Raw genomic sequence first — 25,320 nt, 5'->3', positions numbered from 1 at the left:
TTGATCCCATCCCCCTAATCCCGTACGTGGCGGTTTCCAACTGATGGAAGTCGGCCATTCCACGCCCAGGCGGTATGGGATTGGGATCAGGTCTTAATCGGTTGGTTGGTTGAAAATTTGGTATTTACTCTTGATCCCTTAGGTACTCTATTAGAACTTTTCGTGATACCTCTTCTGCCAGAGCATTCAAGGTATGAAAAGTGTCTTCCTGTCTCAGAAGGTCGTATGTCTCGTTGTGTGGAAGTCTATCTCTATATGTTGTCGCCACGTCATTGAAGAGAGGGCACTCGAAAACCACATGTTCGGGAGTTCCTTCCGCTGCACCACAGTCACACTCGGGGGTTGCCCTTTTCCCAAACCGACATAAGTATGTCGGATAGGGTCCATGACCAGTGAGAAAGTGGATGAGTCCTCGTGTGGGTTCGAAATAATTCATGGTCCCGCGTTCTTTAACATTGGGTAGGAACTGGAATGTTCTTCTCCCCGTTTCATCTTCCTCCCAATTCCTCTGCCACAGTTCCTCCCCTCTGTTTCTTATCTCCCTCTTATCCTCTACTCTCACACCCATGATATCTGTTATTTTTCCCCCATCTCCCTTTTTCGCCCAATACCATGCGGCTTGTTCTCTTATTTTAATATCTAACGGGCAGAGCCCCATTATAACTAACAGAGCTCCCCCTGGTGATGTCCTGTAGGCCCCTACTGATCTTAATATCATATTTCTCTGGACTCTTCTCACTATCATGGCGGGCACGACCCGCGTGAGCCTGTGCGCCCAGACTCCCGAGCCGTAACCCACTACTGATGTCAGGATGCTATTATGATAAAGTTTGATGAGGTGAGGGGGGAGATGAAATCGTTTATGTCCAATGGAAATGAGATTATTTAATAACTATGTGCTTTCCAAAGTTCCATCTCTCATCAATTATGACTCCCAAATATCGCGCCTCACGTCGCCGAAGAACTGGTGAGCCATCAATTCTCACAGTGGGATTTCTAATAAGCTGACCTTTTAGTAGTAGATAAGTAGACTTAGTCGGGGAAACTTTCATTTTCGTTTTGAGGCACCATTGGTGCAGTCTGTCAATGGCCCTTTCGATTTTCGGTTCTATGTCCTCTCGGCTACGACCACCGACCAGCAGGAGGAGGTCATCTGCGTAGGCTATCACCTCTAGCACTTCTTCACTTTGTTGCAGTTCGTCTAATAAGGGTTCCATGTGCATGTCCCAGAACAGGGGCCCCAATACAGAACCTTGGGGACACCCCTTAGTGATTATTTTTCCAATTCTCCCGCTAGGGGATGATAGCCAAACCTCCCTATCCTTACAATAGCTCCTCAGACACCCATATAGCGGCCCTGGACACTCTTTCTCCCGTAAACAGGAGAAGAGCGAAGGCCACCACAGGTTGTCAAAGGCGCCACTGATGTCCACCATGATGCCGACGACATACTTATGCGGGGTCGAACCGCAGACCTCGGCCGCCAGAGCGATGGCATCAGATGCCGACCGCCCCGGCCTGAAGCCGAACTGCCTGCTGCTCATCCCCCACAGTATCCGGTGAGCCGTCAATCTGTCAGCCAGCAGTTTCTCCAAGAGCTTTCCAAATAGGTCTAATAGACAGATTGGTCTGTAAGATTTGACTTCAGTTGGATCTTTCTCTGGTGCTTTTTTAATTATAATTACGTTAGCGGTTTTCCACTTCTTGGGAAACCTTCTTTGTCGGAGACATTCATTGAAGAGGTGTGTTAGCGGCGCGACCAACTGGGGTGCCAGAAATTGTACCACCTCAGCCACAATGCCGTCTGGTCCTGGAGCTTTCCCTCTTTTGAGGGATTTTATTTGTACAGCCACCTCCTCTTCCGAGAATGGGTAGACTGCCGTGTTGTTGTTGTAATCCATTAAATATGCATCACGCAGTTGCTTCTGGTTTTCAGTTTCCCCATCCGCATTGTCGTCAGGCAACAGGGACTGGAGAAGGACCTCAGCAGTTTCCTGCCAAGACTCCGTCATCCCATCCCCTCGCCTGACAGTTGATAGCTCCAGGGGAGAGCGGATTTTTTCCCGTACCAATTTATAAGGGAGACCCCACGGATCTAAGGCCAACTGGTTCAGCACATAGCTTTCCCAGCTACGTAGTCTCACCTCGCGTAATTCCTTCTGAAAACTTTGATTTGCCTCCCTGTATCGTAACTGCCATCTTTGTCTCTCCAGCCAGACGACACTGCGCTGGTAGTTTCTTCTTAGCCTTCTAACAGATTGACGTAACTCCTCTAATTCGGGCGACCATGGTGCTGGCGAGGCCGCCACGGCCTTCCTCCTGGTTGGTACGGCAGCCCTCACCGCTCTATGTACTGCGGCCACCAGTTTCTCGGCTCTTTTGTCTACGTTTAGGTCTTCGTGTCCATCACCTTCTGGTAATGCAGGAATGTCGCACTCCCTCGCTAAAAGTTCCCAGTTTGCTTTATTATAATTATACTGCACCTCCCAACCCATGGTCCAGCGGCACTCTCTTTCACTTAAGGTAAAGGTTATTAAGTTGTGGTCGCTCGTGGTGGCATTGCTTATAACTGTCCAATTCTTTATTAGATTGGTTGCGTTGTGTGTCGTAAGGGTAACGTCTATATTCGTGCCTTGTCCTCCTCCTGCTGTGTAGGTAGGAGGATTGCCCGGCTTGTTGGCCACCACGAGCTGTGAAGCCATTAGAAAGTCCTCTACTTTGTCACCATTCGCGTCTCTGGTGCCGCTGTACCATAGGGGGGATTTTGCATTGATGTCAGCTGTTATTATTATTTTTCGTCCCCGCAACGCCGTGGTGACTCTTGCCAGATGTTCCAGGTGTTCTTCTATTTCATCTCCGTATTGAAAATACATGTTTATGATTATAATTACTCCCATTGGTGATTGGAGCTCCACGACGTTGCAGTGACGAGTTGCGAATTGTGCGAGCGTAGTTATCCTCAGGAGTTTATTTGTTATCACTATTGCTGCTCTAGGATCCTCATCTCCGCTGACAATCTGCCAAGTTGTAGCAGCAAAAGCTATTTTTCCAGCTTGGGAGTACGGCTCCTGTAGGCAGAGCACGTCTAGTCTCCTCTCCTCCACCTCTTTACGGAGCTCCTGCATAACAAGTCGACTGTTGTGCGTGTTCAGTTGTCCAATTGTTATTTCTGTCGTCATGGAAAATATGTGTGCATATGGTCGTCTGGCCAGGTCTTACTCCAGTCAAAAGCAATTCGTCCATTTGCCAGTACGGCCTATACGTAAATGTCCTGAAGGTCAAACTTTTCACCGCGTCGCTCAAAAACTTTTTTCAGTAAGTCCCGCAGGGCTCCGAAATCAGTGGGGAGATTCACTGACTTGAGCTGTATTCTATCTACAGCCTCCATTACCGAGAAGGTTACCTTTCGTCCCTCTTCGTGTCCTACACGGACCACATGCCGTAAGGCAGTGGCCAGGATAATCGGCTCTTCCAGTCTGGCCAGTTGCATCGTGTACTCGATGTTGGGATATACCCTTACCGGGTCCACGGGTGGCAATCTGACCAGAGGAGTATTTTGCATTGTGGGCTTCGCGCTTGTGCTTGTGACAGCACTGTCTTGGACGGGTTTTTCTCTAGGTTTTATCTGAGATATTTCTGTCCTAGGATGCTCTTGCCGCTTTGGATGGATAGTCGGCTTTGTTTCCCATCGTCGAGGGGCGGGATCTATGTTCATTACTGGGGGATCTGTTTGTATATTTTTATCTATCATATAAGGCTCCGTTTGTATGGCCTTGTCTATTATTTCTATCTTATTGGCACTTGAAAGCGCCACTAGGAAGTTCTTGAAATTAGTTGCCCTCATAGCGTCCCGCCTCCTCTTACTTGGGGATTTATGTTTTGGCATCCTATTTGGTGGGCTGTGATCAGCCATAATCGATTTTTGAGATAAGTCGTTGTTCCAACATTCTGTATGTTGGGCAACCGAGGCTCCGCACGACTTCTTCCCTCGGTTTTTGCAAGGGATGCAAACCGCTGCTACTTTGCAGTCTTTGCGGTTGTGTCCACTTGTGCCACACTTCGTGCAAGCCGACTCCCTGGTACACAGCCTTAGGATGTGATCCAGGTCACCACAGTTGTGGCATCGAGGTACCACGATGTAGTCTCTGACGTTGATGGAGTGGAAACCTATGTATAATCTGCCCATTGCCGTAACTTTTCTCCACATCGGTGCCGTGACCTCAGCTACGTGATGCACTACATCACGCCCCCGAGGCCCCGTCTTAAATCTCAATTTAAAACTCTTTCGGAATTCCTCCTCATTTATGTCATCAAAATTCTGCTCTTTTATAGTATTCGTCAGTTCGTCATCTGTCATGATAGTTGGTACGTCATAGAGAATTACAAGGGGATTCCTTTTCTTAGGTGGTTCGCACTTGACTAGTGAGTTTAATTTTTGATTATTCAATATTTTATCTTTGTCCTCTTCTGAGGCTACTTCTACTATTACTGAGTTTCTGTTGGGTTTGATTCGTTTTATTTTGATTTTGTCTTTGGCCGGGTTTATAGTTTTAGTGAACAGCTCTTGTATTTTCTTAACACTGGTGTCTTGCCCAGGCAGTGTCCTGAGAAAGACCGCAGTGTCTGTTCTTTTGGTTGCTTTGTCAATGCTTTCTTTTGTTGTGTGCGGCTTGGTTGGCGCCTGCGCAGCCACCGCCGCCCAAGTCTTGGTTGGTTGGTTTCTCAATCTACTATTTTCTTTTTCTAGTTCTTCCACTCTGCCTTCTAATTTTGCGTGGGCGATGGCCCATGCAGTAAGTTCGTTTTTAATGATTGTTAAGGCCGCTTGGCTTATTTTCCCATTTTTCACGTTCTGCTCTAAGAGCAGTGAGATTCTATCATGTCTCTGTGTAACTGATTCACCTTCTACCTGTCCCATCTCGTCCTGGGGAGAGGGATCAGGCGCAGTTGAAGCGCGTTTGGTCGCACAAGAATCACTCGCTTCTATTGTCGCCATAATGAGTAACGAGTGACAAAAGATGGGAGCCCGTCTCTTGCCCCGGACCGGCTCCTCTGGCATGGGGGAGGGGGGACATGAGGCAGCTCTCCCACCGGCCTCGCCCCAAGGCCAAGGGAACTCTTCGAGCTGCATCGCCTAGAACTTACAACTAATTAAACCTAACTAACCTAAGGACATCACACACATCCATGTCCGAGGCAGGATTCGAACCTGCCACCGTAGCGGTCACGCGGTTCCAAACTGAAGCGCCTAGAACCGCACGGCCACACCAGCCGGCGTACTTTATTGGGAAACGTAGGTAAGGTTTGGTCCTAATTATGTAGCTAATCTAAAGATCAGTCCTAATTTCACAATTACATGCAGAGCTCTACACAAGGAGCGAATAAAATCGCAATACAGCTCAAAAATTGACAACGTTATACAACTGCTGTTATCCTGCTGGGGAACAAAATTCGCAATACCCCTCAAAACTAGTGGTAGACATACGCAAAATAAACTATACGTCGAATGATCCATTTACCTACAAGTAGAAATACGAGGGTAAGTCAATTATTATACGCAAAATAGTTATAAAATTTTATTGCAATCAAATAGGAAACTTACAAGAACATCATTTTGCGTTTTAACACACGTGGTCCATCGTTGTACAAGCTTCCTGATGCCGTCATAAAAGAAGGTTTCGGTTGAGCTGCGAACCAAGAAGGCACCTCTTCTTTCACTGCTTCGTTCGAGGTAAATCGACGGCCCCTTAACGCCCGTTTGAGTGGACCAAACAAGTGATAGTCAGAAGGGGCACGATCAGGACTATATGGAGGATGATCCAGTACTTAAAATTTGAGTTTCTGGAGCGTTTGATCAGTGTGGGCAGCAGTATGCGGATCGGCATTGTCGTGCAACAACACAACACATTTTGACAGCAATCCTCAGCCTTTGCTTCGAATCGCAGGCTTTAGCCTGGCCGTTCGCATCTCATTGTAACGTACACTGTTTATTGCTGTGCCACTTTCCTCATAATGTTCCAGTGCCGGATCTTGTGCGTCTCAAAAAATCGTAAGCATCAGTTTTCCTACAGATGGTTGGATCTTGAACTTTTTCTTGCACGGCGAATTTGGATGTTTCCATTCCATACTCTGCCGTTTACTCAAGGGCTCGTAATGATGGATGCATGTTTCGTCAGTAGTAATGATCCTATCTAAGAAGTTGTCCCCTTTGTTACCACAGCGATCCAAATGGTTTTTGCAGATGTCGAAGCGCGTTTGTTTATGCAACTGTGTGACTTGTTTTGGGACCCATCGTGCACAAACTTTATAAAACCAAAGACTGTTGTGGATGATTTCGTAGGCAGAACCTTGACTAATTTACAGATAATGTGCCGCTACGTCAATAGTTAATCGTCTGTTTAAGACAATCATTTCACGTGAATGCTCAATGGTTTCTTCATTTGTGTCGGTAACGGTCGTCCAGCTCCTACATCGTGCGTAACACTTGTGCGAACATTTCGGAATTTTTCAAGCCATTCGTAGACACTCCGTTGTGGCAAAACAGTGTTCCCGCACTGTGCCGAACGTCTTGATGAATTTTGGCTCCTGATACGCCTTCCGACCACAAAAAACGGATCACTGAACGTTGCTCTTCTTTGGTGCAAATAGACAGCGGAGCAGCCATGATTAACAGCACGGCAGCGGTAACGAAGTTAACCTAACAGCTTGAAAATTGCAGACATTACAACAAATAAACAAAGCATGCATCAAAAATGGTTCAAATGGCTCTGAGCACTATGGGACTCAACTGCTGAGGTCATTAGTCCCCTAGAACTTAGAACTAGTTAAACCTAACTAACCTAAGGACATCACAAACATCCATGCCCGAGGCAGGATTCGAACCTGCGACCGTAGCGGTCTTGCGGTTCCAGACTGCAGCGCCTTTAACCGCACGGCCACTTCGGCCGGCAAAGCATGCATCATCAACGTGAAACGACAGTACTACCAAAACAAACAAAAATACAACTAAATTGCGGATAATAATTCACTTACCCTCGTAAATCTCTTGTGAACTGCCAGGAGAAAGGCAGTGGAAGGCACTATCTGTATTTTGGCGGGAAATGTCTTCAAGTGATGAGATAGTGATGAACACGTAGGGACTACTGCCATTTGCTGTAGCTGTTTGTGTTTCTGAAATGGCCAGTCAATCCACAGTGCAGGACACGATTTCGCACACCTACAGTCATGAATTTTACAGACCACGTATGTGTCTTGCTGGCTGACGTACGTCGGAATTCGTTACAGATGCCTCCCGCTGCATTGCTTGACAAGCACCCTGTTACTCGAAATTCAAACAAATGGTGCTCCCTTTATTTCTCGACAACTTCGTCATATTCCAGTAACCCTGAGAGACCACTTTGGTATCGTTGCTCTGTAACTTGTACATTGATGCATAGTAAGAAGGGGTAAAAGACAAACCATCATTGGGTGTGGGAAGACCAAGGCACGATACCACAGCTGATGGAAAATGCTTCACTGTTCTAATTACAGCAATGCAGCGGGGGGCATCTGTAACGAATTTCGACGTACGTCAGACAGTGAGACACTTACATGGTCAGTAAAAGGAATGGCTGTGGGCGATTGAAGTCATCACCTGCACTGTGGCCTGACTGACCGTTTTAGATACACAACAGCTCCACCACAGGTAATAGTCCCTATGAGTTGTAAAACGCATCGTCAGTTCACCCTACTGCATCACTATTATTTGCTGAAAAGTATCCCCCTTCGCTCGTCCATTATCACTTCCATCTATTCCTCAGGTAGGAGGCTATAGAAACAGTCCTGAGCTGTATGCTAACAGGCAGCACACGTATTAAACTCCTCTGTCTCAGACCCCAATATCTCGTTAGCTGAACACATTTCCCACCAAAAATAAAGATAATATCTTCCACGCCAGCTTTTCTCCTCGCAGTTCACACTTAGAATAGAGTAAAGGGATCGTCCTACGTAGGGTTTATTTTGAGTATATCTGCCAATAGCTTCGAGAGGTATTGTGAACTTTTTTGCCAGCAGGATAACAGCAGTTTTATGACATCGTCAATTTTTGAGCTCTATTGCGATTTTAAGCGCTCCTTGGTGAGCACTCTGCATATAGTTGTATAATTATGACTGATCTTTATGATTAGTTACGTAATTAGGATGGATCTGTACTTCATTTTCCCACTCTAAATTAATGAAGTAATCTAACATTACTCACCTGCAGCTGGAGAGTTTCCCTGTGTATGGGGTGCACTTGGGCTTTCCGTCCAGGAGTACTGGGGTTAGAGTCCAGGAAATAGTATCTGATAGTTTGAATTTCCCACAAATTCCCAGATGGAAGGTGGGGTTGGACGTTCAGCAAAGCCTTGGGACAAAGAAATTCCCACCATTTTGAAATTCCCAGTGTTTCTTGAATTTCCCGCTAAAATTCGAAATTCCAACCAGTAGGGCAGGTTCTGAGGGAGAGGCGAAGGGGAAAGGGGAAGGGGGCGGGGTTCCTTGTACTGGCTGGGGATGATGTCGTCAGGGGTAAAAAACTAATCAGTTAATTATTTTGATATCAATTTTATATCAATATTGGGGTGGTAACGGTTTCGTCCGCCTATTCCCACACCTACAAACAAAAAACAGTTAAAATTGGTAGTATAAAAACCCAATAAGACAGGAAATGAAACTGTGCCCTCCATTAATAGTTTATGCAGGGCATGGCACATGAAATGAACCCATTTAATATATAAATGTGTCCCACCACAAATCCGACGCCTTAACAGTGTCCATTTGGGAAGCTGAGACTGAACTTCACAAATAACACTTAGAATGGACCGGAACCGCGCGACTGCTACGGTCGCAGGTTCGAATCCTGCCTCGGGCATAGATGTGTGTGATGTCCTTAGGTTAGTTAGGTTTAAGTTCTAGGGGACTGATGACCACAGATAAGAAGTCCCATAGTGCTTAGAGCCATTTGTACCATTTTTTTAACTTAGAATTGAGCATTAAATGAAGAAAAAAAAATTCGGCAATTTGATGTGAGTGCACACTTAACTTTCATGCCTAAAGAAAGAAGTGTGACCAATAACCAGAAGTCTGATAAGGAAACTGACGTGAATCTAGAAGGACATTATACTGAGTGCACTGTCCGAAAATTACCTCGAGCAATTAAACAGAGAACCGACTCGTGGAGATAACATCTTGGACCTACTGATAACAAACAGACCCGAAGTTTTCGACTATGTACGTGCAGAACAGGGAATCAGTGATCATAAGGCCGTTGCAGCATCCCTGAATATGGAAGTTAATAGGAATATAAAAAAAGGGAAGAAGGTTTACCTGGCTACGAAGTCTTTCGCGACGTATTTCTTGAATAAAAATCTCTCGGTGTGCATGCCGCGTCAATTCAGGATAAAACTCCAAGCTTTCGACCACTACCTCCATGGTCGTCGTCAGGGCTAAAACTGACTGTCGTGAACTAGCGAGGTTCCCACTTTTATATGCCAAGGACGGCTTCTGATTGGCTGGAATACGTCATAGCAACAGCGATATGGCGCGTAGTGGCGCCCTCTACTTCCATAGATGTAGTTTCTATCCTGCGTTGCTTGCAGCGCCATCCCTTGAATCAGGAGGTAAAGTGCGGGAAGTTTTTCTCTGCGATTTTTCTTTATCCGAGACATTTTTATTCAAAGAAGGTTTACCTGTTTAGCAAGAGTAATAGAAGGCGGATTCAGACTACCTAACAGATCAAAACGAAAATTTCTGTTCCGACACTGACAATGTTGAGTGTTTATGGAAACAGTTCAAGGCAATAGTAAAATGCGTTTTAGACAGGTACGTGCCGGGTGAAACTGTGAGGGACGGGAAAAACCCACCGTGGTTCAACAACAAAGTTAGGAAACTACTCCGAAAGCAAAGAGAGCTTCACTCCAAGTGTAAACGCAGCCAAAACCTCTCAGACAAACAGAAGCTAAACGATGTCAATGTTAGCGTAAGGAGGGCTATGCGTGAAGCGTTCAGTGAATTCGAAAGTAAAATTCTATGTACCGACTTGACAGAAAATCCTAGGAAGTTCTGGTCGTACGTTAAATCAGTAAGTGGCTCGAAACAGCATATCCAGACACTCCGGGATGAAGACGGCATTGAAACAGAGGATGACACGCGTAAAGCTGAAATACTAAACACCTTTTTCCAAAGCTGTTTCACAGAGAAAGACCACACTGCAGTTCCTTCTCTAAATCCTCGCACAAACGAAAAAATGGCTGACATCGAAATAAGTGTCCAAGTAATACAAAAGCAACTGGAATCACTCAACAGAGGAAAGTCCACTGGACCTGACGGGATACCAATTCGTTTCTACACAGCGTACGCGAAAGAACTTGCCCCTTCTAACAGCCGTGCACCGCAAGTCTCTAGAGGAACGGAAGGTTCCAAATGATTGGAAAAGAGCACAGGTAGTCCCAGTCTTCAAGAAGGGTCGTCGAGCATATGCACCAAACTATAGACCTATGTCTCTGACGTCGATCTGTTGTAGAATTTTAGAACATGTTTTTTGCTCGCGTATCATGTCGTTTTTGGAATCCCAGAATCTACTCTGTAGGAATCAACATGGATTCCGGAAACAGCGATCGTGTGAGACCCAACTCGCTTTATTTGTTCATCACACCCAGATACAGGCTCCCAGGTAGATGCTATTTTCCTTGACTTCCGGAAGGCGTTCGATACAGTTCCGCACAGTCGCCTGATAAACAAAGTAAGAGCCTACGGAATATCAGACCAGCTGTGTGGCTGGATTGAAGAGTTTTTAGCAAACAGAACTCAGCATGTTGTTATCAATGGAGAGGCGTCTACAGACGTTAAAGTAACCTCTGGCGTGCCACAAGGGAGTGTTATGGGACCATTGCTTTTCACAATATATATAAATGACCTAGTAGGTAGTGTCGGAAGTTCCATGGGGCTTTTCGCGGATGATGCTGTAGTATACAGAGAAGTTGCAGCATTAGAAAATTGCAGCGAAATGCAGGAAGATCTGCAGCGGATAGGCACTTGGTGCAGGGAGTGGCAACTGACCCTTTACATAGAGAAATGTAATGTATTGCGAATACATAGAAAGAAGGATCCTTTATTGTATAATTATATGATAGCGGAACAAACACTGGTAGCAGTTACTTCTGTAAAATATCTGGCAGTATGCGTACGGAACGATTTGAAGTGGAATGATCATATAAAATTATTTGATGGTAAGGCAGGTACCAGGTTGAGATTCATTGGGAGAGTCCTTAGAAAATGTAGTCCATCAACAAAGGAGGTGGCTTACAAAACACACGTTCGACATATACTTGAGTATTGCTCATCAGTGTGGGATCCATACCAGATCGGGTTGACGGAGGAGATAGAGAAGATCCAAAGAAGAGTGGCGCGTTTCGTCACAGGGTTATTTGGTAACCGTGATAGCGTTACGGAGATGTTTAGCAAACTCAAGTGGCAGACTCTGCAAGAGAGGCGCTCCGCATCGCGGTGTAGCTTGCTGTCCAGGTTTCTAGAGGGTGCGTTTCTGGATGACGTATCGAATATATTGCTTCCCCCTACTTATACCTCCCGAGGAGATCACGGATCTAAAATTAGAGAGATTCGAGCGCGCGCGGAGGCTTTCAGACAGTCCTTCTTCCCGCGAACCATACGCGACTGGAACACCGTTGGGTGGGTTGCGGAGTATAAATGTAGATGTAGATGTACTAGAAAATACTGAACTAAAAAGTTCTGGTACAGAAAATGGCTATTATGGATATGGTTACTGCCGACGCTTGGCTCACTCGCATCCGATAAACCAAATCAGAAGCCCACCAGATATATCCATGAAACGGCCCAGGAAGGACAGCATCGGGCCACCAACAACGTCATTACAGCGGCAGTCCACTGTCTGGCTCCAAGTCCAGTCAGTCGCTGAAGCACACAAGATGCTCGTTCCCTCTGTACACAGCCAACACTTCCACTGGTTTGCAGCCAGCTGGAGCAGAGATAATAAAGGTTCGCATTCCAGGAACCCAACTGAGGGGCTCTTCCTGGTAAGGCTGCTATGCTCAGAGCCGGTGACTTGACTGCCACACTTCTACCATCCACCAACTTCCGGCACACCACTCGTCTCCCTGTCTGGGTACAACTCCACTGCCTTACTCCAAGCTAACCATTTGGCCTTCCCGGTCTCACTACCACTGCCCATACGCCTACAACCACCACGCGAAGTGTGCCCCTAAACAAAGAAGTTCTGCTAGACACTGTCGCACGACCTATCGATCACGCAATGGTCCAAGCCCCAAAGGGGATGGTGGGCGTAAACAACAAAAATGGGTGGTGGAACTGACTAATAAACACGAGTTAGTGTGCCCTGGAGACAGCGCGTAACGAAGGGATGTAGACTTTTTTTTTTGTCACCAGTCTTCTGACTCGTTTGAATCTTGCAACCTACGTCCTCAATTATTTGCTGGATGTATTCCAATATCTGTCTTCCTCTAAAGTTTGTGCTTTCTACAGCTCCCTCTTGTACTATGGAAGTCATTCCCTCATGTCTTAACAGATGTCCTATCATTCTGTTAGTTCTCCTTATCAGTGTTTCCCACATGCTCCTTTCCTCTCCGATTCTGCGCAGAACCTCCTCATTCCTTACCTTATCAGTCCACCTAGTTTTCAACATACGTCTGTAGCACTTCATTGCAAATTCTTCGATTCTCTTCTGTTCCGGTGTTCCCACAGTCCATGTTTCACTACCATACAATGCTATACTCCAGATGTACATTCTCTGAAATTTATTTCTCAAATTGATGCCGGTATTTGATATTAGTAGACTTCTCTTGGCCAGGAATGCCTTTATTTGCCATTGCTAGTCTCCTTTTGATGTCCTCCATGCTCCGTCCGTCATTAATAATTTTACTTCCTAGGTAGCAGAATTTCTTAACTTCATCTACTTCGTGACCATCAATCCTGATGTTAATTTTCTCGCTCTTCTCATTTCTACTACTTCTCATTACCTTCGTCTTTCTTCGATTTACTCTCAATCCATACTATTTACTCATTAGAGTAGTCGTTCCGTTCAACAGATCATGTAATTCTTCTTCACTTTCACTCAGGATAGCAATGTCATCAGCGAACCTTATCATTGATGTCCTTTCTCCTTGAATTTTAATTCCACTCCTGAACCTTTTTTATTTCCTTCATTGCTTCTTCGATGTACATATTGAACAGTATGGGCGAAAGGCTACATCCTTGTCTTACACCCTTTTTAATGCGAGCACTTCGTTCTTGGTAGTCCACTTCCATTATTCCCTCTTGGCTGTTGCACATATTGTATATGACACGTTTCTCCTTATAGCTTACTCCAACTTTTTTCGGAATTTCGAACATCTTGCAGAATTTTACATCGTCGAACGCTTTTTATGGGTCGACAAATCCTATGAACGTGTCTTGATTTCTCTTTAGTCTTACTTCCTTTATTAACCTCAACGTCAGAATTGCCTCTCTCGCGCCTTTACCTTCCCTAAAGCCAAAGTGATCGTCATCTAGCTCATCCTCAGTTTTCTTTTCCATTCTTCTGTATATTATTCTCGTAAGCAACTTGGATGCATGAACTGTTAAGCTGATTATGCGATAATTCTCGCACTTGTCAATTCTTGCCATCTTCGGAATTGTGTGGATGATGCTTTCCCGAAAGTCAGATGGTATGTCGCCAGACTCATACATTCTACACACCAACGTGAATAGTCGTTTTGTTTCCACTTCTCCCAATTATTTCAGAATTTCTGATGGAAAGTTATCGATCCCTTCTGCTTTATTTGATCTTAAGTCCTCCAAAGCTCCGTTAAATTCTGATTCTAATGCTGGATTTCGTATCTCTTCTAAACCGATTCCTGTTTCTTCTTCTATCACATCAGACAAATCTTCCCGCTCATAGAGGCTTTCAATGTATTCTTTCCACCCATCCGCTCTCTCCTCTGCATTTAACAGTGGAATTTCCGTTGAAATCTTAATGTTGTCACCCTTGGTTTTAATATCACCAAAGGTTGTTTTGGCTTTCTGGATGCTGAGTCTGTCGATCCGATAATCATTTCTTTTTCAATATCTTCGCATTTTTCCTACAGCCATTTCTTCTTAGCTTCCCTGCACTTCCTATTTATTTCATTTCTCAGCGACTTGTACTTAGTATTTCAGTATTCCTGAGTTTCCCAGAATATTTTTGTACTTCCTCCTTTCATCGACCAGTTGAAGTGTTTCTTCTGTTACCCATGGTTTCTTCGCAGTTGCCATCTTAGTACTATGTTTTGCTTCCCAACTTCTGTTATGGCCCTTTTTAGAGATGTTCATTCCTCTTCAACTGTACTGACTACTGAGCTATTCCTTGTTGATCTATGGCCTTAGAGAACTTCAACCGTATCTCGTCATTCCTTAGTACGTCGGTATAATGAGAAATGGATGGAAAATGCGAATTGCAACAGCTTGCAGGCAGGTGTTCAATGAGATGGTCTGGCCATGGACATCTGTTGTAGAACTTTAGAACATGTTTTTGGCTCGCGTATCATGTCATTTCTGGAAAGCCAGGATCTACTCTGCAGGAATCAACGTGGATTCCGGAAACAGCGATTGTGTGAGTCCCAACTCGGTTTACTTGTTCATGAGACCCAGAAAATATTAGATACAGGCTCCCAGGTAGATGCCATTTTCCTTGACTTTCGGAAGGCGTTCGGTACAGTTCCGCACAGTCGCCTGATCTGACCACATGTGTGGCTGGATTGAAGAGTTCTTAGCAAACAGAACACAGCATGTTGTTCTCAATGGAGAGACGTCTACAAACGTTAAAGTAAGGCGTGCCACAGGGGAGTGTTATGGGACCATTGCTATCCACAATATCTATAAATGACCTAGTAGGTAGTGTCGGAAGTTCCATGCGGTTTTTCGCGGATGATGCTGTAGTATACAGAGAAGTTGCAGCATTAGAAAATTGCAGCGAAATGCAGGAAGATCTGCAGCGGATAGGCACTTGGTGCAGGGAGTGGCAACTGACCCTTAACATAATCAAATGTAGTGTATTGCGAATACATAGAAATAAGGATCCTTTATTGTATGATTGTATGATAGCGGAACAAACACTGGTCGCAGTTACTTCTGTAAAATATCTGGCAGTATGCGTACGGAACGATTTGAAGTGGAATTATCATATAAAATTAATTGTTGATAAGGCGGGTGCCAGGTTGAGATTCATTGGGAGAGTCCTTAGAAAATGTAGTGCATCAACGAAGAAGGTGGCTTACAAAACACTCGTTCGACCTATACTTGAGTATTGCTCATCAGTGTGGGATCCGTACCAAGTCGGGTTGACAGAGGAGATAGAGAAGATCGAAAGAAGAGTGGCGCGTTTCGTCACATGGTTATTTGGTAACCGTGGTAGCGTTACGGAGATGTTTAGCAAACTCAAGTGGCAGACTCTGCAAGAGAGGCGCCCTGCATCGCGGTGTAGCTTGCTGTCCAGGTTTCTAGAGGGTGCGTTTGTGGATGAGATATCGAATATATTGCTTCCCCTTACTTATACCTCCCGAGGAGATCACGAATGTAAAATTATGAGTGATTCGAGCGCGCGCGGAGGCTTTCCGGCAGTCGTTCTTCCCGCGAACCATACGCGACTGGAACAGGAAAGGGAGGCAATGACAGTGGCACGTAAAGTGCTCACCGCCACACGCCGTTGGGTGGCTTGCGGAGTATAAGTGTAGACGTAGATGTAGATCCCGAATGAGCAGCATGACTCACCCAAGAGATGGAATGCCGTCCTTGGATGGAAGGGATTAGTGGTCTGGAAGGAAATTCTAGAGGTCAAAGTGGTCACAGAAAACAACTGGACGCTGCAACTCCAAGAACAGCCATTATTCCACGTTTTTGGACCTAATGCGATGGACATTCAGTTGAGGAAAAGTCGTCACATGGAATGGGTAGGAGGGAACAATTAAAGGGCGATCGTCTTGGAGGCTGCCAAGTGCCAGCCTTTTAAGACTCACTGCTACAGGGTGCAGACACTGGAGGATCTTGTTCTATGTAATTGACGGAGGCGTCAGCATTCTTTCTCACTTGGCCTGCGGACTCCAGGGCAGAAAAATGGTAGGCAGTGCGTACCAGCGAAAAAGAAGTCGGTCTGTTGTGGGTATCACTCGGCGGCACAGTTGAAGAGGATCTTCGAATCGGGCATGGAGAACATAGTTTTCTTTGTTCGGTTGACTCAGACGTTTGTTGGCTAGAGGGATGAAAGAAGTTTCGCGGGAGTATTCATTTTGTCCTTTCGGGCGTACAAATAGAGTTGCAAGGGATTTCGCCACCGGAGGCGAAGATGGGTTGGCTTGTTGCGCAACTGCTGAAGGAGACGGGGACACTACCGTGATAGTAGGCAATTTCACAACTGCAGTACTAAAACTTGAGGTCGCAAGTCTATGTGGCCGTGTTCTTCGTGGAGTGAGACATAGCGAGAGCGATAAAATAAGTGTCGGATGCTAAAATGTAAGACTTTCAACTAGCCAACAGCTTTTGAGCTTGGGTAGGGTACATTTTCCTTCACCCTGGTCTCCTGATGGGCTGCTCAACGAGATACACGGGACACTCAGGGGATGAAGCGGCATGGTCGTCATCAACAAGTAATGCAGCAGGGAGAAGGGGCAGGCAATCGCCCTCATGAGCGTATCTACCGCAGGTAACACATTTGGCCGTGTTTTAACAGGTCGTGGGATTGTGGTTATAACGTTGACACTGATAGCAATGCACTGAGTTTGGAATATACGGTCGGACCATGATGACTTCTTAGCCTGCCTTAATTTACGTTGGAAGCACCAGTCGATCGAATATGAGAAAGAGAGTGCGTGTGAGCACGAAGTTTGCGTCAGCCTTTTTTATTACCCAATGGGTGACGGTGACTTCCTGATGAGACAGGTAGAGTTTGATTTCTGTCTCGGTCAGGCATTAAGCGGCCGAGTGTGAATAACACCAGGCGAAGAATACAAACTAAGATCGGCCCCCACACAAACAGGATAACCATGGAGGAGCGAAGGTGTATGCAGTTGTTGGGATGGAAGATCGCAATTTATCTCCAGAAGCAAAGTGCCATCAATTAAGTGAGAGCAGGATTTCACAGGACCTGCACTTGCATCAACGCCTTTATGACTAATAAATGGGTTAACTGTAGCAAAAGTCTGATCTACGTCGGCAAGTGACACCACAAGGAACCGAGTTGCAACTTGGAGATCGTTGAATCTTTTGCCTCATCCCGATTACGGTAAGGGGACGTAGACTGAGTTGAAGATGACTGGCTCATTGCGAAAAATATTTCGTCTTGTTGTTTGTCAGCGTCTTCGACGGCGCACACCTTCCGCTGGGGGTCCCCTCTCTGAGGGGCGCGCACCTGCCTCAGACGACTGTTCACGCCTCGGTCACACCTCGAGAACTCCAGACAGAGGAACCAGTTGGCAGTTGGGAATGTAACAGTTCAGGCAGTCATCCCTCCTGGGGCCTTGCCTGTACCAAGAGATAAGTGCAAACTCTACCTGTCGAGGAAGGTAACAGTTTAGGCAGTCATCTTTCCCTGGGCCTTGCCTGCACCAAGAGATAAGTGCAAACTCTACTTGTCGACCTGGGGCTGCGGGTTACACCTTACCCAGTCGCCTGTTACGTGTCAAACGCGTGAGCCGGCCCTCAAGAGCGCAGAGGGAGGAAGAAGAAACTAGAACAGACCACAAACGCCGAAGCGGCGGAAGGAGAGAAGGAGGATAACAATAAAAGAAGGAAAAGCAGATGAGGGGCTGTTCCGATGCCGGGCTACCGAAGCAGTAGAACGTATACTCGAAAATACCCAAGACATGTTCCGTAAAGGAGGGAAAAAAGTATAGCAGGAGGACAGACAAACAGCACGAAGAGGTGCTGCAAAGGCTGGGGCCACGTGATAACCAAACATGAACTCAACAAAAAGTGGTGAGCCCACCAGGTGTTCAACATTCTGGTGGTTACACCGCCTGTTAATGTACCAGCATTTCACACTTGCAATGGCTTAATTCCCTCTTAAATTAACCTGTGATCTTGTAATGTTAATCACTTAAATATGTCATGAAGAAAAATGAATTCCCGAGACTGCATTACTCTATATTAATTATTTTTTGGTGTTGCGATTATTTTCCGTCAGAGTATGTACGTATGTTCAACATCTCCTCCTAATCTTCCACGTAGATTTCAACCATACTTGATACACCTATCACTTGCTATCTGGAAAGAAGCGCAGTGTGGTTAAGAGCCATCTACGTACCATAGGGATGGGAATGAGAATCTGGTGACATTGAAGCGTAACTCAGGGTTTACCGAAGAAATTTCAGCCAAATGTGGTATATACGGAACTCTACTTTTGTATAAAAATACTGTGGGAGTAAAATTCCTAAGGGCCAGTAGGGGTGGTGGTGTGGATGAGAACGGGTGAATGTTCTTAAACGACCTGCTGGTATTTATTTCCTGTATTTAGTTGACTTCGAATGCTTTTAAAAGAATGGAGTGCAATTTTTCTGTTATTTCTGCTGCTCAACTTGTCAACCAGGTCGCGAGAATGAGCGCTGCAGCGAGCCAATGATTTCATCACTTTGTTCCTGAACGTATCATTAAGCCACACGGATGAATACCACAGATAAATTTTACAACTTCTTTGTAATTTGCGGCGGAGCGTTGAGATTCTGCTGCGTATAAAGTTCTGCTCACCTTGTGGTGAATGTCTTCTCTCACACGCACCCGCCCTTGAACTTACTGAAATGTAGTTCTCAGTAGGAAAAAGCTGTAGGAAAAACAGGTGTGTTCTGGTTAGACACTGGACTCGCATTCGGGAGGACGACGGTTCAATCCCGCGTCCGGCCATCATGATTTAGGTTTTCCGTGATTTCCCTAAATCGCTCCAGGCAAATGCCGGGATGGTTCCTTTCAAAGGGCACGGCCACCTTCCTTCCCCGTCCTTCCCTTATCCGATGAGACCGATGACCTCGCTGTCTAGTCTCCTTCCCCAAAACAACAACAACGGGTGTGTTCCTCGTAACCGCAAGTCGTACTAAAATTTGTTTTGTCGGTGGAAGGTTATCAATAGTTAAATGAAAGTATATAAGTGCTTAAAATTTCTCTCTATTACGGTAAGCTGGCGTACAGCAGTTACTACCAAGCGTTACTCTAAGCTGTGAAAGTCTGAATAGTCCACACGCACACATCATTCACAACCGTTGTCAGTTTATCGCAATTATTGGTACCCTTCACAGAAAATTTACAAATGGATTGTTTCTTTTAGAATAGCTCGCTCACATGTTGCTATGAACAATCTCACGCAGAAAAATGTGCAAGTTCGCGAGTAAGGAACACGCGATGGGAAATTTAGTTATTTAAAATGTCACCAATAGTTCAATTTCACACAGTGGTTAAATCGAACTCTCTTCCACTCTTTACGCCATTATCCTCGTCGGAGCACCTCTCAATAGGTCCGACCACTATGAGACCCACGCCCCGACTCTACTCATCTCTCTGCACGAAAAAAGTTTCTAGTTCCCAAAATACGCGCCAATATCCTAATTTCTGATAACCAGAGAAACATCACAGCCAGTCGGAAAGCAGCATCAAATCCGCTAAATCCCGCGCATGTATACAGAACCAACCAAAATTAGCCACTGCATCACAATAGTAAATTAAAGCACTCCGTCTTCAGGTCACGAGTGGCCTACCGGGACCATCGACCGCCGTGTCATTCCCAGTGGAGGATAAAGATAGGAGGTGCGTGGGGTCAGCACACCGCTCTCCCGGTCGTTATGATGGTATTCTTGCCGTAGCCGCTACTATTCGGTCAACTAGCTCCTCAATTGGCATCACGAGGCTGAGTGCACACCGAAAAATGGCAACAGCGCATGGCGGCCGGGATGGTCACCCATCCAAGTGGCGACGACGCCCGACAGCGCTTAACTTCGGTGATCTCACGGGAACCGGTGTATGCACTGCGGCAAGGCCGTTGCCATATAGTAGTAAATTAACATAAATAAATTTTGAAAACCCACAAATCTAAAATGAACTCCGTCTTAACATAACCAATTTACCGAAATCATAATCTCATTTCCCCAATACCATGAACCGAACAAATAGTTTATAACAAACTCCCCGGTACGAATGACTGACACACACGTTATTCTCGAACATTCCTCAAGAGACCAGTTACCTCAATGTATAGTATAAAAACCTTACATAAAACATTATTTCACATTCATACCTTAATTCACTCTCAAACTAAACACAATTACAATGGTAACTAACAGACAATTAGGGAATTAAACAAACAGAACTACAAATGAAAATGATAGTATTTCGACTGCAGCTCAGTGTCCGTCAGCTAGTGATCTCTACCACATTGCATAGAAACTACATACACTCTAGCATCTGACACCACTTGTCCAGAGCGTGACTCATACTGCACTTCAGTTCACCGTTCTCTGATCTCAAATGGCATGAAGCAAGACGCTACACCTCAAGCTGTATGGCGAAAAACAACAGACAATGAGGCGTATACATGGTAGGCGAGAAGTCTTCATACCCACTAGCATCGAATGCTGACTGATTTCTTTAAACACAAATCCTTCCTTACGTATTAAGTGTTCAGTATATCGGAATGTACCCCATAATGCTGTAAACACATTTCCATGCACCTCCATGTTGTTCTTGACACATTTTTGATCATGTCCAGTGTTATAGTGCAAAATGCATCCTCAACAAGTTCGCGCATTTCTCCGTTTGTACCGAGCGAGGTGGCGCAGTGGTTAGCACACTGGACTCGCATTCGGGAGGACGACGGTTCAATCCCGCGTCCGGCCATCCTGATTTAGGTTTTCCGTGATTTCCCTAGATCACTCCAGGCAAATGCCGGGATGGTTCCTTTCAAAGGGCACGGCCGACTTCCTTCCCTATCCTTCCCTAATCCGAGCTTGTGCTCCGTTTCTAATGACCTCGTTGTCGACGGGACGTTAAACACCAATATCCTCCTCCTCCTTCTTCGTTTGTAGCTTAACGACGTGCAGATACATGCTCCTTAATGACTCCCTATAATGTCTGCTCAGTTGAGGTTAGGTATTCTTGGTGGGTATTTCAAGTGCGCCGGTGTTGCTGATGAACCACTCTTCACCGTCCTGGAAAGTGTCCATTTAGGAAGTTAGGAGGGTAGTGAGGAGGCGCTCCGTCTTGCTGCGACCATATGCGTTCTGAGAGACCCATTTCCTCAAGATGAAGTATTGACCATTTTTGTAGCTTGTGTCAGTACTTCGCGCCAATCACAGTACCTTTAAAAAAGTACGGTCCAAGCAAATGTTGTGATGTCATCGCTGCTCCTGTCATTACATTAGATGCTTTGCTTCCTAACTCGACTTTGCAAAGAGGATTATCTTTCGCCCAAACGACAATATTTCTAACACGTCAATTGCGATAAATGATACATTCCTCTGAAAATATAAACTAGGTATGGTTCCCGCTTTTTGAAATTGAGTTAAATAAGCACGATATGCTAACAAAACGCGCTCATTCCGCTCTGTATTCGATATCTCATTTACGACCATCGGTCGGAGAGGTCTGACGTTAAGGTCTTTTTGCGTGTGATCTCGCATTGATGGCATCGGTGTACCGAGTTCTGTAGCACGTTTATTTAGGTGTTGACTTCATAGGTGACTGCTCAATTGGAGACTCTGGCACATATTCCCTCCCGTGTCTTCTTCCTTCCACTCCGGGGCTCGTCTTTAACACAGACAAAAGTAAAACCACTTCTTTCCATATCCAGATGTGTTGCCTTTCCCGATGGTGCCTATTAAATATTGTCTGGAACGCTCCTAAAATCTATTTCATTGCCTGCCCTGTGTGTTGTCGTTTCCACTAAACTCTCCTATAGTGTAACTATGACCATTCACATCTGCCTTCGTTACAAATTAATACTCGACCTGCAGCTTCGGAAACATATTAACAAGAATTCCAAAAATGGATTCCAACCACCAGTAAGAAGTACCGTAGCTACCTACATGCGTGATAACGTTTGATACTGATTACGAGTTACAGGAATACAGGGACTTCTCACCCACCCTGTATTGTCCATATGTCACGTAAGTCATTTCTAATCTTCTAGGCCTGTTGCATAATAATATCAATATTACCAGTTACGCTGCTATGAATATTATTTTTATTCGAAGTATAGGCCTATTTCGGCTATATAGCCATCATCAGGTTATCTGTATTAGAACATCTGATAAATTTTGGTACCCATTTATTACATGCAAGCTACTCCAGAATATTATGATTGTACATACATTTCCAAGTCTTGACTTCGGTGCAATATCATGTCTCTTTTGCTGTCCATTTGTTACTGGTTATATCCTTCAATTGTTGTTCTAGTAGTAATCAGTTTTGTGTTATGTTCTGACATTTCATTGATAATGGTCAAAAACAAAATTAATTTCCAGTAGAAATTTCGTGACAGCAATTACGTCAGATGGTCAGCAATGTTGTATGATTACATCTGCTTGTTGACAACTCAACAAGCATAGAATGAAGGCTTTCACGACCGGATGACAGAGCTGCTCGTAAACCTTTCGGGATGTGAGGTCCTGGTCCGAGAAACTCTTTTGTTTCTCTTTAAAGTCAGTACCGTCATTAGACTTTTTTATTTGCATTGTTACATTTACACGATCATGATTCCGGCTTCGGAGTGCCATTATCAAGTGTTTCAAGTATTATACAGTGTCTAAGATGGCATACTGTCGTATTTAAAATACGCTTTTAGACACATTGCCTAAGGGTCGATATGTCTGGTAAAGCGTACTGCTTTGTTTTATCACTGAGTATATCATCTTCATACGGTGATCGTTAATTTCTGTATGGAGAAATTTGAACAATCGACTCTGTACAAAGCAAATAAGAAACCATATCGCTGTTACTGATTTGTAGACGACACATTTGTGGTTTGGTCCCATGGTAGAAAGGCTTTGGATGCGTTCTTTGAGCATCTAAATATAATTAATCCTAAAATCCAGTTCACCATGCAAATAGAAAATCATACGAACGGATATGCAGATCGGAACATCTGGACGCTTAAATAAAACGTCTGAAACAGCCTATGAGAAAAATGGCTACTCAGAGAAAGAGGTAAAGAGGATTTTGCGACCAAGGGACAGAAGACCGAAGGAAAAGGATGAACCACAACGATGGAAAAATACAAAAGATTGGTTCCAATGGCTCTGAGCACTATGGGACTTAACTTCTGAGGTCATCAGTCCCCTAGAACTTAGAACTACTTAAACCTAACTAACCTAAGGACATCTCACACATCACTGCCCGAGGCAGGATTCGAACCTACGACGTAGCGGTCGTGCGGTTCCAGAATGTACCGCCTAGATCCGCTCGGCCACTCCTGACAGCGAAAATTACAGTTTATCTTCCATTTACTAAAAAAGTAACCCATCAGATCGGCACGATTTTACAGAAACATGACATCAGACCGGTCTTTAGGCCTACAAAGAGAATAAGTACTCCGATCTGTGAGGGATAAACGCCCTCCTCTGTCGACTTGTGGTGTTTACAAAATTCCATGTACACGTGGCAAAGTTTAAATTGGAAGTACCAAAAGGAGCGTAAATAGGCGGCTAAAAGAGCACAGAAGTCTTTGCCGATTAGGAAAAATAGAGAAATTAGTTGTAGCGGGAGATGCTCTTCAGTCAGGAAACCACACAGTAAAGTTTTCTGAAACAGAAATTTTATCTTCAACGGTCTGGAACCGCGCGCCCGCTACTGTCGCAGGTTCGAATCCTGCCTCGGGCATGGATGTGTGTGATGTCCTTAGGCTAGTTAGGTTTAAGTGGTTCTAAGTTCTAGGGGACTGATGACCTCAGCAGTTAAGTCCCATAGTGCTCAGAGCCATTTTATTTTCAACGTCAAATTATTATCCACTACTATGTAGAAAAGTCCTTGAAATTTATAAGCATCAGAATAATTTTAATAGGAAAGAGGAGGCAATGAAACTTAGCGACGTATGGACAGTGGCTCTGCAAAATCGCTAGAATGTTTTATCTTTGGTAAGACGATAATCGATAGTTATGCTTTACCTCTGACAAGGATTATCTCTGCTCATCACGAGTTACTTTGACCACACCCCCTTTCCTACAGTACTTATGTCGCTCTAAGACGTCCGATCGGTCAATCGGCAAGACCCATCGGAGGAGCGCCTCTGAGGATGTCCAGCGCAGTCCTGGACGAAACATCAGGAAGAGAAGAGTTTCTTGGATCACGACCTCACATCCCAGAAGGTTCACCAGCAGCTAATTCTACAAGCGATGTTATTGGGTTATATAGAATGGATATCTGTTGTGTTGTGATATTTAAGCTAAATTTTGTCTCTGGTTGTGTTGTGGTCTGTCCTGGATGTCGATGGATAATATCAATAAAGTTTTCGATGAACTGTTTATATTTTAGGACAGTTTGTTCGTTGAGGATTAAAAGTGTATAATTTCTTATCATAATTTCCTCATCGAGGAGATTGATCTAGAAGATGAAAAATTTATCAGAAACTTTATTGACATTATCCACCAAGATCCAGGATAAACTATAATACAAACAAAGAGAAAATGTGACTTAAATAACACAAGAAGAGAAATGTACATTCAATATAACCGAATAACATCATTGGCAGAATTGTCAACAAGCAGATGTAACTACAGAATATCGCTGATCGTCTGGCACTACTGCTGTCACGAAATTTTGACTGTAAATTAATTTCGTTTCTGGCCATTATTAATGTAATATCAGAATTTAACACAACTGATTAGTATTAAAGTAAGAATGAAAGAGTGGAATGAGTAAACAAATAACATCAACAGAAATAACAAAATCGCTGACCATCTGTCACAACTGCTGTCATTAAATGTCAACTACAGAATAAAATTTATTTTTAACCACTACTAACACAAAAGTGAGAACATACAACAAAACTGATTATTATTCCTACAATAACGCAAAGTGTAATCATTAACAAACAGGCTTCAACAGAAACAACGATACTGCATGGAAGTCAGGACTTGAAAACATATTTAAAATAGTATTATTCATTGTAACTTGTATGTAATACAATATAAGTACCAAAATTTATAAGAAGTTCCATTAAATAGAATATGTTGATTGCTTTATACATGCCAATAAAGCCTGTAGTTTAAGTAAAAGTAATATTCATGAAGCGTAGTTGGTTATGTAAATGTATTATGTCCTTAA

General features: G+C 44.4%; 1 protein-coding gene across 1 annotated transcript in view; it reads left to right on the top strand.

Moving 5' to 3' along the window:
* The window catches only part of LOC124594030, a 166,667-nt gene that overhangs the window by 138,503 nt on the left and 2,844 nt on the right, over window positions 1-25,320 (top strand). The gene's annotated exons all lie outside the window — the stretch shown is intronic.

This window comes from Schistocerca americana, chromosome 2 (genome assembly GCF_021461395.2).
Source record: "Schistocerca americana isolate TAMUIC-IGC-003095 chromosome 2, iqSchAmer2.1, whole genome shotgun sequence".
NCBI classification, from domain to species: domain Eukaryota; kingdom Metazoa; phylum Arthropoda; class Insecta; order Orthoptera; family Acrididae; genus Schistocerca; species Schistocerca americana.
Note: the sequence above shows the minus strand (reverse complement) of the source record. Positions and strands in the feature narration are given on the sequence as shown.